Here is an 11,677-nt window from a genome sequence, read left to right as displayed (position 1 = left end):
CAGAGGTTTAAGCCTGCATTAGATTATTCCTTAAGTGTATTGTTGTTATGACAAATCTGAAAGGGGCTAAAAGCATTTCAGTAGGTCAAAAAAGGAAACTTTGATTTCCTTTCCCACTGCCTGGGCCCAAAATGGGATTGCCAGCCAGTCTTACATGGCCTGGCTGTGTACCACATAATCACCCACTGGTGAATGGCAGCAGAACACATGGAGATGAGTTGTGAGTCCTGTGGGAATAACTGGCTCACCAGGCCTCTCCAAATCATTCAGCTTCTAGATCTCTTTAAATGCTCGTGCAGTGTCACCTGGATAATGCACTGAGAATGTTTAGCCAAGAAATGCCTGATGTCCCAAGGACATTTTGAGGATGACTACTATCTGATGTGCCACACAGACTTTTGTATTCTCTTTCATGCTAATTAAAAACTAGTATATCACTGCTTATGTTTTCTAAAAGGGAAAATGTGTGTTTGATCCCATGAACCTCAGGTTTGGGAATACAATTTAATTTTAAACCCCATTAATTTTGCACACCCATTAATTATTAGAAATAAGTGGAAACATCCATGCAGTATTGTACGTGTACTCCCCAATTATGCAGCCTAATATTCAAACACAATGATTTGTAGAGAATTTATTTTCTCTGGTCACTTTTACAAATAGACTTGCCCATACAAATAGTTTGCAGTCAGTTTCCCTCAGTGCAAAGTGTGAGCAGCAGGAGCAGCAGGTCAAGAGGAGCAGTCACTCCCCTCTGCATAGCATTCAGTGTCATCAGAATTGCAGTTTAATTGTTTGTCTGGTTGTCTGGTTTTAAGGATTTTCTTTAATTTTCTTTATTTTTTTTATTTTTTTTCTCTTCTTTATATAACTAAAATAGTTCATGTTATTCTTTCCAGTAGCTCAGACTTCTATAATTATTACAAAAATTTTGCAAGGAAAAGAAAATGTGTAACCAAACACATTGACTATTTTGAAGAACTTCAAAGTAACATTGGAATTCTGTATTTCTTCAAGAAAATAGGCTCTTATTAACTTCTGATCTTTGATTACTCTTTCACTTTGTTGGTAGATAATATTTAGAAGAATTTAGAGTGGCTGGGACTCAAGCTTGACTTTTCATTTGCATTTCAAATTGGAGCAAATCAAACAAAACAGAATGAAGCTTCCACTCACGCCAATCAGTGCAGGATAGCCCCTGCAATCCAATGTACTTCTAGGCTTTGCCTCTTGGCATTTTTCTTTTGGGGGTGAGGGAAGAGAAGAATTTATCTTCAATTAACAGTTAACAGAGCAGCAATGAGCCTCTAAAATGTGCTTTTACCTTAAAGTAATAAACAATCAATACAAGGTCATTTCTGAAGGATAAAATGGCAGTGTGGCTGGGGTGGGGGCTATTTTGGAGGGTTGTGGGTTTGGGTTTCTTTGCATATAAGGAGATAGGGTAATGGGTGCCTCTTATTATGCCTATAATGTAACTGACTCTTGGAGCTTGACTTATTGTTCTGGATTTGTAGCTGGTGAAAAGGAAGTCAAAAGTAATTTCCAAAACCTGATCTCTAGCAGATGAAGACCTTGCAGAAAAGCAGTCAGGTAGGTTTCAATGCACTGAGATTTGGGTCTTCTCCTGGGTCTTGCATTATGAGTCTGTTTAAAATACTTCACTTCTTTCAGGTTTTGACTATGTTGGCATTTCCCTATAGTTGCCAGAGTGGTGTCTGTCTGGAAGTTAATCAACCTGTATTTGTGTAACATGAACTGCTTGTCTGGAAACATGGGTGGAATGGTTGAATGTGCCATGGGCTGGCTATCAGCGTGTGTGACTGCTATGTACAGAACTGTACATCAAGCTATTTCTGCCTGTGGTTTTGGGGGTTTTTAAGCTGAATTTTAAGTCTGTTTATTGACCTAATATGTGTGTGTGTTCTTCCTTCATGGAAAGAGAATAGGACTTTTGAATTGGTCAAGAAACAAAGACTTCCTTGTGATGTATTATGCCACTTGTATGCGTGCTGTAGAGAAAAATAACTCGCTAACTTGAAATCATGTGTGCCAAGTTACCTTCACTGGCATTGTGAGAGCAGCAGCAAAAGGTTCACATAACTATTAAATGGACTTTTATGGGTAAAGTACATACCTTTCTCCTAGAAAGTAGTTTCCTACATGGCTTCACTTAAGCAATAGCAGGAGTTTTAGAACTGCAGAATGGCCTGGGTTGGAGGAGCCTTAAAGATCATCTCATTCCAACCTCTCTGCCATGAGCAGTGACACCTCCTACTAGACCAAAGTTGCTCAGAGCCCCATCCAACCTGGTCTTGAACATTTCCATGGATGGGTCATCCACGCTTCTTTGGGCAACCTGTACCAGTGTCTCACCACTCTCACAGTACAGATCTTCTTAATACTTAATCTAAACCTATTTTCTTTCATTTTAAAACCATTCCTCCCATGCCATCACATGCCCTGATGAAAAGTCCCTCTCCAGGTCTTGTAAGCCCCCTTTAGGTACTGGAAGATGCCATAAAGTCTCCTCAGAGCCGCCTCTTCCCCAGGCTGAACAGCCCCAACTCTCTCAGCCCGTCAAATTTCTTTAGTGTTTGAGAAATGCTGAGGAGAACTTGTGTTTCTGCCTTTCTTCCCCTCCTCCTTACAAAATTGAAGGACTTGCACTCCTGTTACTTCATGGGAGATATATTAATTCAGCATAGGCTTTTGTATATGAACAGGATTACAGAGTTGTGTTGCCAAATTGATAATACCAGAGGAAGTGTAAAGCATAAGGGAAAAATGAAGTTGAATGTCTTAATTAAAGGTGCAAACTGCAGATGTGAGCAAACTGTGAAGGAGATGAGGGGTACTGATTTCATTGAGAGCTGAAGATGTTAAATGAGCACCTTGTATAGAAAGATGCCAGCAAACACTGGGGATGGAATTTGGCTGCTGGAGAATTGTGTGATGCTGCAAAGGCTAGGTTTTTTTGGGGAGCACAGTGTAGAGTGAATGGGCTTATAAATATGAGCACTTCAGTCACATGCCTCAAAAGAACATCTCTTCAACCTGTACCTATTGTAAATAAAGCAGATTAAAAGGGAAAGAGTTGAAGAACTTTGTTCAAGTACTTAAGTATCTGGAAACAGACAAGTAAATCAGACTTGCAAAAAGAATGGTGTAGTAAGTCAGACGTGTAGGCTACCATAAGCATCTGTCTCTGAATCTGCATATATGCCATCCTCAAATTGCAGAACAGGGTTCATAAGAACAGTGTAAGATTTTGGTTAGTAAGGCTTAAGGTTGAGGGCAGCTCCTTGCTTTCTTTTTAAAAACAGAGGGCTTAGTTTCCCCTGCCACAACCCTGTGGTGATGGGCAGCACCTCAGCCTGATCTATGAACTGAAAACACATTTGATCTGTATGGTGGTGCTTACTGCCAGGTCCTGCCACTCCACCTGAATAACTATAACATGCTCATAAATCAGGGGAGAGCATTCCTCGCTGACACCATCCCAAATGCCCTACTGAGCTGAAGCCTGTGTTAGCCATCAATGCCTCTTACATAAACATGTCATACTTTAAAGTAGGGTCTTGCAAAAAGCACAAACAATATGCTGGTATGGAGGGGCCACACGAAGTCAAGAGCTGTTAAGTGGGGGGAAGAGGAGGAGAAGAATCTCTTGATGATAAATATATCTACCAGACACATGTGGAAAGAAAACAGTTAAGTCTAGCTTACATTTCTTTCAAAATGAAATAGTCAGATGTGCAAATGGTTGTCATATTCCCCGGAGAACTTGGAAGCTAGGAGCCAAGAAAATAATGATGCAGGATACTTTGGGCCTTGTTGTATTCACTTCAGTCTGGTCTTTATCCTACGCCTCATGCACCAGATACCCAGTAGTCTGTGTTTCTTATGAGGCAGCAAAAAAATCTGGTTTGCGTTTGGTCTGCTATAGAAAGCTGAGTAAGAACTATGGCTCAGTCCTGTGTGTGCATTCAAAGCCACTTACTAAGCCTTGTTTAAAATCACTCACTAACACTGTGGCTGGCAGTTCTTGTCTCCTGGGTCTTAATCCTCACACAAGCTGATGCCAATTTTTGGCATGGTAAGAGAAATGCTAAGGAGCATCCCAGGTACACCTTTGTTATAGTACACAGCTGAGTGACTTGTAAGACTCATGTGTTTGTGCTGGCACAGCCTTTGATCTGAATTGGTAAGGAAAGTGCTCTCCACCACAGCAGCTGGAACACACACAGCCAGAAGTGACAGCGGGTGTAAAGAGCGTCTCCGTGTCAGATGGGTCACAAATCACGGGGCTGACAGGTGCCTGTGCTGGATCCCGCACCAGGGTGTGCCTTGGTGTGCAGCAGCAGGTAGGAAACCTGCCTGGTGGGTGGCCAGATTGTACAAAAGCCTCAAATTCTCTGCTCAGGGGCAGCCTGTTGCACAGCTTGGTGCAGAATTAGGAACAGTTGCTTTTCCTTAAAGTGGGCTGAGTGCTGTTTATGCTCTGACTTCAGGGTGGGTTCAATTCCACATGCTCTAATAGTCATGATAACCTTAAGGTTAATTTGTAGCGTTAAGGCAAGAGGTTTTTGTGAAACACAAGACTGAGCCTGCAGTTCCTCAATTGCTCCTACTGAAGGGGTTGGGCCTTCAGCACCCATGTTGCTTTCCCAAGGAGGGAGATCCAGCATGCAAGAGAGAGGTGTAAGTACTCACATCCCAGAAGGGCTTCAGGGGTTTTGGGCATGGACTTTTCTCACGGAATATCTAATCTATCCCTGTAACTGATGATGACTGATGAGGATAACTCTGCTGTGGGAGCCTGAACCACAGTTAGCATTTGTGATTGTGATGACCTTCCAAAAATGCGTGTGGGAGACATGACACAATGTTTTTCCACTGCCTGCTTAGAATTGGTTTCTACTGCCTTACCCTCTACCCATACACATTAATTCCTGAGCTGCTCTTATCCCCTTACTAGCCCCTTCTAGATATAATTTAAGGTTTTTAGGGCTTGATCCAAAGCAACCCGCCCATAGTAGATTGCTGTTTTCATCCTAACACCTTGTTGGTGTTAACTGGCAGCAGCTCTTACCTTATGTGGGCAGTATAGTGCCTTGTGGCAGGTCTGTGCTTTTACATCCCAGCCTTCAGAGAAGCAGGCAAGCTTTTGGTTAGGGAGAATAGCTTCTACGTGACTTTTTTTAGAACCAGAAGGCAAAGGCTGAGGCAGCAGCTCTGAACACACACTGGCCTTGGGAGAGGCTCCTGGCTGCTGTGCAGCTGTTGTGGGAGCTGGGCAGGACGTGGGGCTCCAAAGCCGAGTGCCACACGTGCTTAGGCAGCCCCTGGCAATCAACAACCCTGCCTGAAGTCAACTTCTGTTTAGGTGGTGGTGGTTTTTTTTCTTTTTCCAGGGAGTCACTTGATAGGGTATAATCCTGTAAGATACTCAGCAAAGAAGCTGATACAGGAAAGTATTTCTGCAGATGCTTAATTTTCAGTGAATAAGTGGTCCTTTTATGTGGGTGGGAGCACTCATGTGCTTAAAGTTAAGCACATGCTTAAGTGCTTTCTTGGATTGGGGCCAAAATGCTAATGCAATGGAGGTTCCCTTTCTCAAGTAACTGCAGTGTTCAGGACTTCATGTGGACCCCATGGCCTGCAAATTACTGAAATATCCCATGACTGGCAAATATTGGGCACTTTTTTTCTTAAACTTTTCATTTTCAGCAAAATCTTCATGCACTGTTGCTAAATTATGACTTTGCATACAAAGAATAGTTCTTTACTAGGCCTGTGGCAGACTTCAAAAGAAACCCTATTGCTGACTTCAAATTAGTTTTGTTTAAGAGGATATTTTATTTTTGTGTTTGAGGACAAAACAAAGATTCTTGCAGCACCTTTTGCTCTGCCTTATCTTTAACTCTTCCTCTTACACTTCTGGAAGAAAATCAGCCTTTGACAATCGCCACTAAGATGTTGAATTCCAACTGCTGGGAGTCTCTTGTGTGATGTTGCACTTGCCAATGATAGTCTGCTTTGATGACAGCAGTGGTAACAAGCCCGAAGGACACATGTGTGGGATGTGACAGGGGTGTGCACCTGTCCCAGGCAGGGGGCACCAGGTCTTCCCCGTGGCAGCCTCCTCGGTGGCTGTGCTAATCACCAGGAGTGACACGGGAGTGACACTCGCCGTGCCCGGCAGACAGGAACGAGCAGGGTGTTGGGGCTCTAAGTACACAGCTGCTTCTCAAATTATGATGCAAAGGGTCAGAAGTCACTGCAGTAAAAGCAGATGAAATTATGGTTCCTACTGCCACCATGCCACATCAAAATGGTAAATTGTTTGTTTTGCAGTGGGTCTGTCAAGCTGTTTTACCATAGCAGACACGTAAATTTCTCAGATTGCTTGTAGCCCTTTAAAAATAAAGGGGTTTGTTTTCCAAATATTGTGTTAGAGATTTCTTTCTGTTAACTGTTGGTTTTTGACTGTTGCTATAAAATAGAAGTTTTTAGGCTTTTTTAAAGTGTTTGTTTGGTGGTGAGGCTTGGCAGCAGGGTGAGGGTGTGGGGCCAGCAGTGCTGCAGGATTTGTCTGCTCTGGCCATGCTGTGTGTGGGCATGGCAACCTGCAGGTTCCCCTCGGATACCTGGGATGTAGGATAAGCTGTGGGCAGATGGCTGTGCACAGGATGAGCCATCTAGGTTAATGACCTGGGCAATGCTGTCTGCCTTTCTCTTCATGGCTACTGTTTCTGTTCCTGTTTCAGAAGTAGGGCAGATCTTTATCCTGTGTGCAGTCATCCGCTCCCTTTTCTCAGAGTTGACACTTCTCTGCTGTCCTTTCCACTTGAATTTCTATTGAACAAGGGATGGCGCTTACAAGAAACTTGTGGAACTAAGAGTGAGAACCAGGCTGGAAAAACCATAAGAGTTCAAATATGTAGGGTATGTGATGCTTTCTCCAGCTTTGACTTTTTTTGAGTTCCTTTTTATTGTGAATGGCTTGTTAATTTTTTGTTAAATTCTTCAACCATAACTGTGACCAAAGAGAGGAATGCATTTGACAAGTGCAATAAAGCAACTGTTCCATGTTTATGGCAAGTGCTATACTTTTATGCTATTAATTCAAATTGCCTGGATTCTTATAAAACTGGGACAGTATTGGATTACCTACCTTGCTAGAACAGTTGAAATGGATCACACTACAAAGTAGTCCACATCTCCCTATCAGATTTTAGAGGAAATAATCTTGGAGTCAGAGGGGAGGCGTATGTCTCTGGACAACTTTTTGATGCATTTTTGTATCCAGCAAACGTTGGGAGTCCCAAAGAGAAATAACAGGAAAATGCCATTAAGTAAAATAGAATAGTTCCATGTAAAAAGAAAAACAGTTGCACTGCATGTGAAGTAAGGACACTTAGGAGGACAAAAGTAAACTCAGAAATGTGTTTTGCTACACTACTGTAAATAAGCAGAGAAGGTGACTGCAGCACTCAGTCCTCTTCCAAGAGGAAAAGTGGTGGGAAGTGTATGTGGGGATGATTCTTTTGAGCAGACTTCTGCTGAAAAACAGAGGTGTGTGAATAATTGGTTATTTTTCTTCAGTTTGATGGTTGTGCAGGCAAGGAAAAATCATTTGGGACCAGAAAGCTCTTTAGAGAATGAAGACAGCATTAATGTGTTCCAAGACCAAGACACTGCTTCAATTCCAGGTATTTTTAATTTTTTTTTTCTAAATAACAGCAAAAAATCTGTGGTCTTGTTTGTTTGTTTTTGTTTGTTTTTTTGGGGATTTTTTGCTTGTTAATTAACAAGGTAAAATTCAGGAGTCACATGCAGCTCCAAGATACCTGTGGGAAGGACTGTGGGCATCCCTACTTCTTTACATATCCAGCAGGGTTAGCATTCTTGTCACAAAGCTGTTATGCTCTCCTGTGAGCCTGTCAGAGCAGAAAGAGGGTCTGAATTCAAGTTTCTGTATTGAAAAATAGTTCTGACCACTGAATGAAGGATATGAAGTGGAAAATCTGATAAGAATGACCATAGTGACCAGTACCTGAGTTCCCATGCATGTGTAACTTGTTTTCTTACACTGAAAAGGAATAATGGGGTTGGGGCAGGATGGACACCCCCAAATGAGCTGGGAAGGCTCTCCTAGTCAAACCTGGCCCAACACTACTTGAGTTTAGGATCACTGCAGATAAGTTAATTAAATGCTCTTAAGTACACTTATACTTTCTTTGAAGCCAAGATTTTTGGTACAGAGATATGCTCTGCTGCCAGTGCCCAGGGAAGGACTGGATGTTACTCCCTGCTGGATCTCATGTCCATGGCACACTCAGTCACTTCTGGTCAGTGACTGCAACCTGATAGCCAGTGCTCAATCCTCAGTGTCTTCTTGAAGGGATTCTGTGGAAAAGGGACAGTCATCGTGGCAAGAACAGCTTGTACTCCTGTTAGGATCTGAGTGGAACCAAGGCATTTGGATTTTGGAGGTGGTTGCTCGTGTGCCAAAGAGGCTAACCCCTCTTTTTGTCAGGTCCTCACCTCTGTGGGATAGTCTCAGCTCTCAGTGCCTACTAAGGAGTTGGTGTGCAAATGGTGGCTTTTTGAAGTGTAGTATTTATTTGAGCTTTAAATGTCACCTGACTTTGAGGTCAGTGAACCTCACTGTTCATCTTGGACAAATTCTTCTTATATTGTCAGGCTTCTGTTCTGGAAATGAAGTTATGCTCCTTGCTGTCTCCTCAGGAGTGACCAAAAAGGACTTACCACTAATCCTGAAAAATTAATTTCATAACAAAGTTAATCACTGAACAAGAAAATATAGCTGGGCAGACAGCATCAACATATCCCCATTTGGTTTGAGCCAACCTTTTCCTTATTAACAAATGAAAAATGTTTTCTTTATAATACCATTCTTAAACTCGTACATTTTGTACCACTATCTTAATCACTTCAATGCTATGGTGTTTGCTCAGATCCTTAAGGTGGCTTTTAACACTAGTGGCAGAAAGAATGATCCATTGATGCTTTGCAAGTATAATCCTGAGGTCTGTGGTATGTCATCAACCAGAGTGTGTCATTCCCTGTCCATCATGTTGATTTTTTCCTTGTACATGAGAACCAGGCTTGTATTTAAGTTTTCACTTTAGACCTGTGTCCTCTGTTCTGAAAACAATGATATTTAGCATTTCTATTCCCTAAGCAGTTCCTGAAGAAGCTTTTCCTCAAAGGTTTGGGTGGGTAGAACTAGAAAAGGGAATCTGTCTGCTTCTCGGGCAGGCTTTTCTTATGTATGTTCCTTTCTTGGAGTCTACTCTTAAATGCACTGTGGAGCCTGGGATAACCGGGTCATCCTGTGCTATCTGTTATCCTATAGCTAATGCCAACTGTAATTTCAAGTGCTCCTTCCTAATCTCCCCCCCTCATGCATTATTTCCTTGTGCAGCATTAACACACCACATGCTGATCCACTGTTGCTTCATGGATTTAGAAAATAATCTACAGGCCTGCAATGATGTAAAACATTAAATATTGTTTTAAATATCGGAGGCGCCATCCTGCCTGCACGGTACTTAGGGTGGGCAGCACGCCAGCGCCTTTGCTGGCATGTGCCTGAGAACTGGAGCATGCCTGCTCCCAGCAAACAAAGCAAAGCCCAGGACAATAAAGCAGGAACGATGACAGACAGGGAAGGGCTGGCTTATAGCTTGTGCTGTTTGACCATAATATCAGCTCTGGAGACTATACTGTCTGGAGGGCTAAGAGTTTCTTTCTACACTCCTGCCTTACTGCCTGCACCTGCCCATCTGAGGGCAGGCAAGAATGAAAGGACACTTTATAGAGCTTCCAGGGGCTTGTCAGTCAGTTATTGCACAGTGGGATTGTAGTGGATGCTTCATACTCGTTCTCTCACTCAGCATTGCCAGATAACGCTGGGCTGAGTGCATTTCTTCTTAGTTTGCTTCCCTCTTTCTCTTTGCAGCAGCAAAAAGCTGGTTTGTATCTGGGAGGGGAGGGCTGGGGAAGCCTGTGTGCTGTGCTCTGTGTGTGGAGGGAGCAGAGGTAGTGCAGAGTGCCTGCTGCACTGTTTTGGGATACCTCTGAGCTGTGCCTTTCCTTTCTGCTCCAGAGGAGTAAATTCCCTCTACAGCCCTGCCTGCCTCATCTTCACTCTGTGCTAGCTACTCTAGCTGGTGTGCAGGGAGTCCTGATGGACTGTTCTTCATCCCCATCTTTTCAGTGATGTATTCACACCCACGCTCCCCATTTGGACAGGGACAACTAGAATAGAGCATTTTTTTTTCTTGTGTTGACTTGGACACGAGTAACCATCAGGAGTCATCCTGTTTCCATACTGAAAAGCTGCAGTTGCATGATGTCAGCCTAAAAGCTGCAGAGGCTCAGAGTGGTGTGTGCAGCTGCTCAGCCCTCTGGGCACAGCCTGCCCCTCTGTCTGCATCGGGGAGACATAAACTGGGCTATGGTTTTAGGCTGTGTCCGCTGCCTGAGGACTGCTGACCTTGTCCTTACCTGGAATGTTTCCGATGTTGAAAAAACGTCAGTCACCTTTAACTTTCTTGTTACTACATCAGCTCCTGTCTTTGTGCCCATTGATCCCAAATTCCTTGTGAGGGAGATCACTCAACCTTTGCAAGGTGGTCCTGCACTTCTGAATTCACAGCATAGTGAATGAGGTTTTGGAAGGCAAAGCCTCAGATACTGTTGGAAACATCTACCCATGAGCTGCTTAATTCAGTTCAGTATATTGGAGTGTCTGCATGAAAGAGGCAGGAGAAAAGGGCTGCCCATGAAAATTATCAGTTCAAATCAGCATGGTATTAATGCAGCCAAAGGTATGGTCTGTTTATACACCCACCCTTTAATGCATGTGAATGTGCTTAATTCTGTGAGAACTTGTAAAGCCAGGAGCTATATGAACTTGGCTGTCACACATTTCTTAAAGCATTATTTCTCCTTTTGTCTGTAGATCCCTCTAATGCCAAATGGCCCAAGAACTTCAAAGACATACCACAATTTAAATTTGTCCTTCATGCTTTTGCTTCCTTCAGCATCTAGATGTGGCAAAGCCAGCTCCTCACTGGCTCTAGAGGCTCTCTCTTCAGGCTTTAAAATGTGAATTATAACAGTTCATGTTACCTGGACCAGCTGCACTAAAAACAGGCACCTTGACTCATTAGAAAAGCAGGCATCTCCCTTCCACTGGATCCAAACTCCTCATCAGCTTTGAAATATTTCACTTTGTTCCCACCCCTCAAGTTACAGCTTCTTTGGCCAAATTCATTACTTCTTATTTCCAGAACTACAATATCTCAGAGGGCTTCTGAACTGATTACAAGGTGACTAATACAAGTAAAGTACCAGACCTAATTTTCATGTAATTGGTGTAGATTCCTTGCTGAAGTTGCTTTTTCTTCAAGAGATGAAAGTGAGCCTTGCAGAGCATTGATGTGCCGTCTTGGAGCATTTATAGGATGCGACTCCTGAATTTTCTCTCTGCTTGCATAAGTCTGTGTAAGCTTAGCCTCTTTCTTTTGAAGAGGTGCTGTAACTAATTAAGTTGGAACACAAAATTAATAGAAGACAGAAATGCAATTTAGGTACAAACCCATAAATGCAGTATTTTCATTTTTTAACCTAGCTGGCT

The sequence above is a fragment of the Aphelocoma coerulescens genome, chromosome 5, assembly GCF_041296385.1.
Source record: "Aphelocoma coerulescens isolate FSJ_1873_10779 chromosome 5, UR_Acoe_1.0, whole genome shotgun sequence".
In the NCBI taxonomy this organism is placed as follows: domain Eukaryota; kingdom Metazoa; phylum Chordata; class Aves; order Passeriformes; family Corvidae; genus Aphelocoma; species Aphelocoma coerulescens.
The sequence above is the reverse complement of the archived record's forward strand: the minus strand, read 5'-3'. Positions refer to the sequence as shown.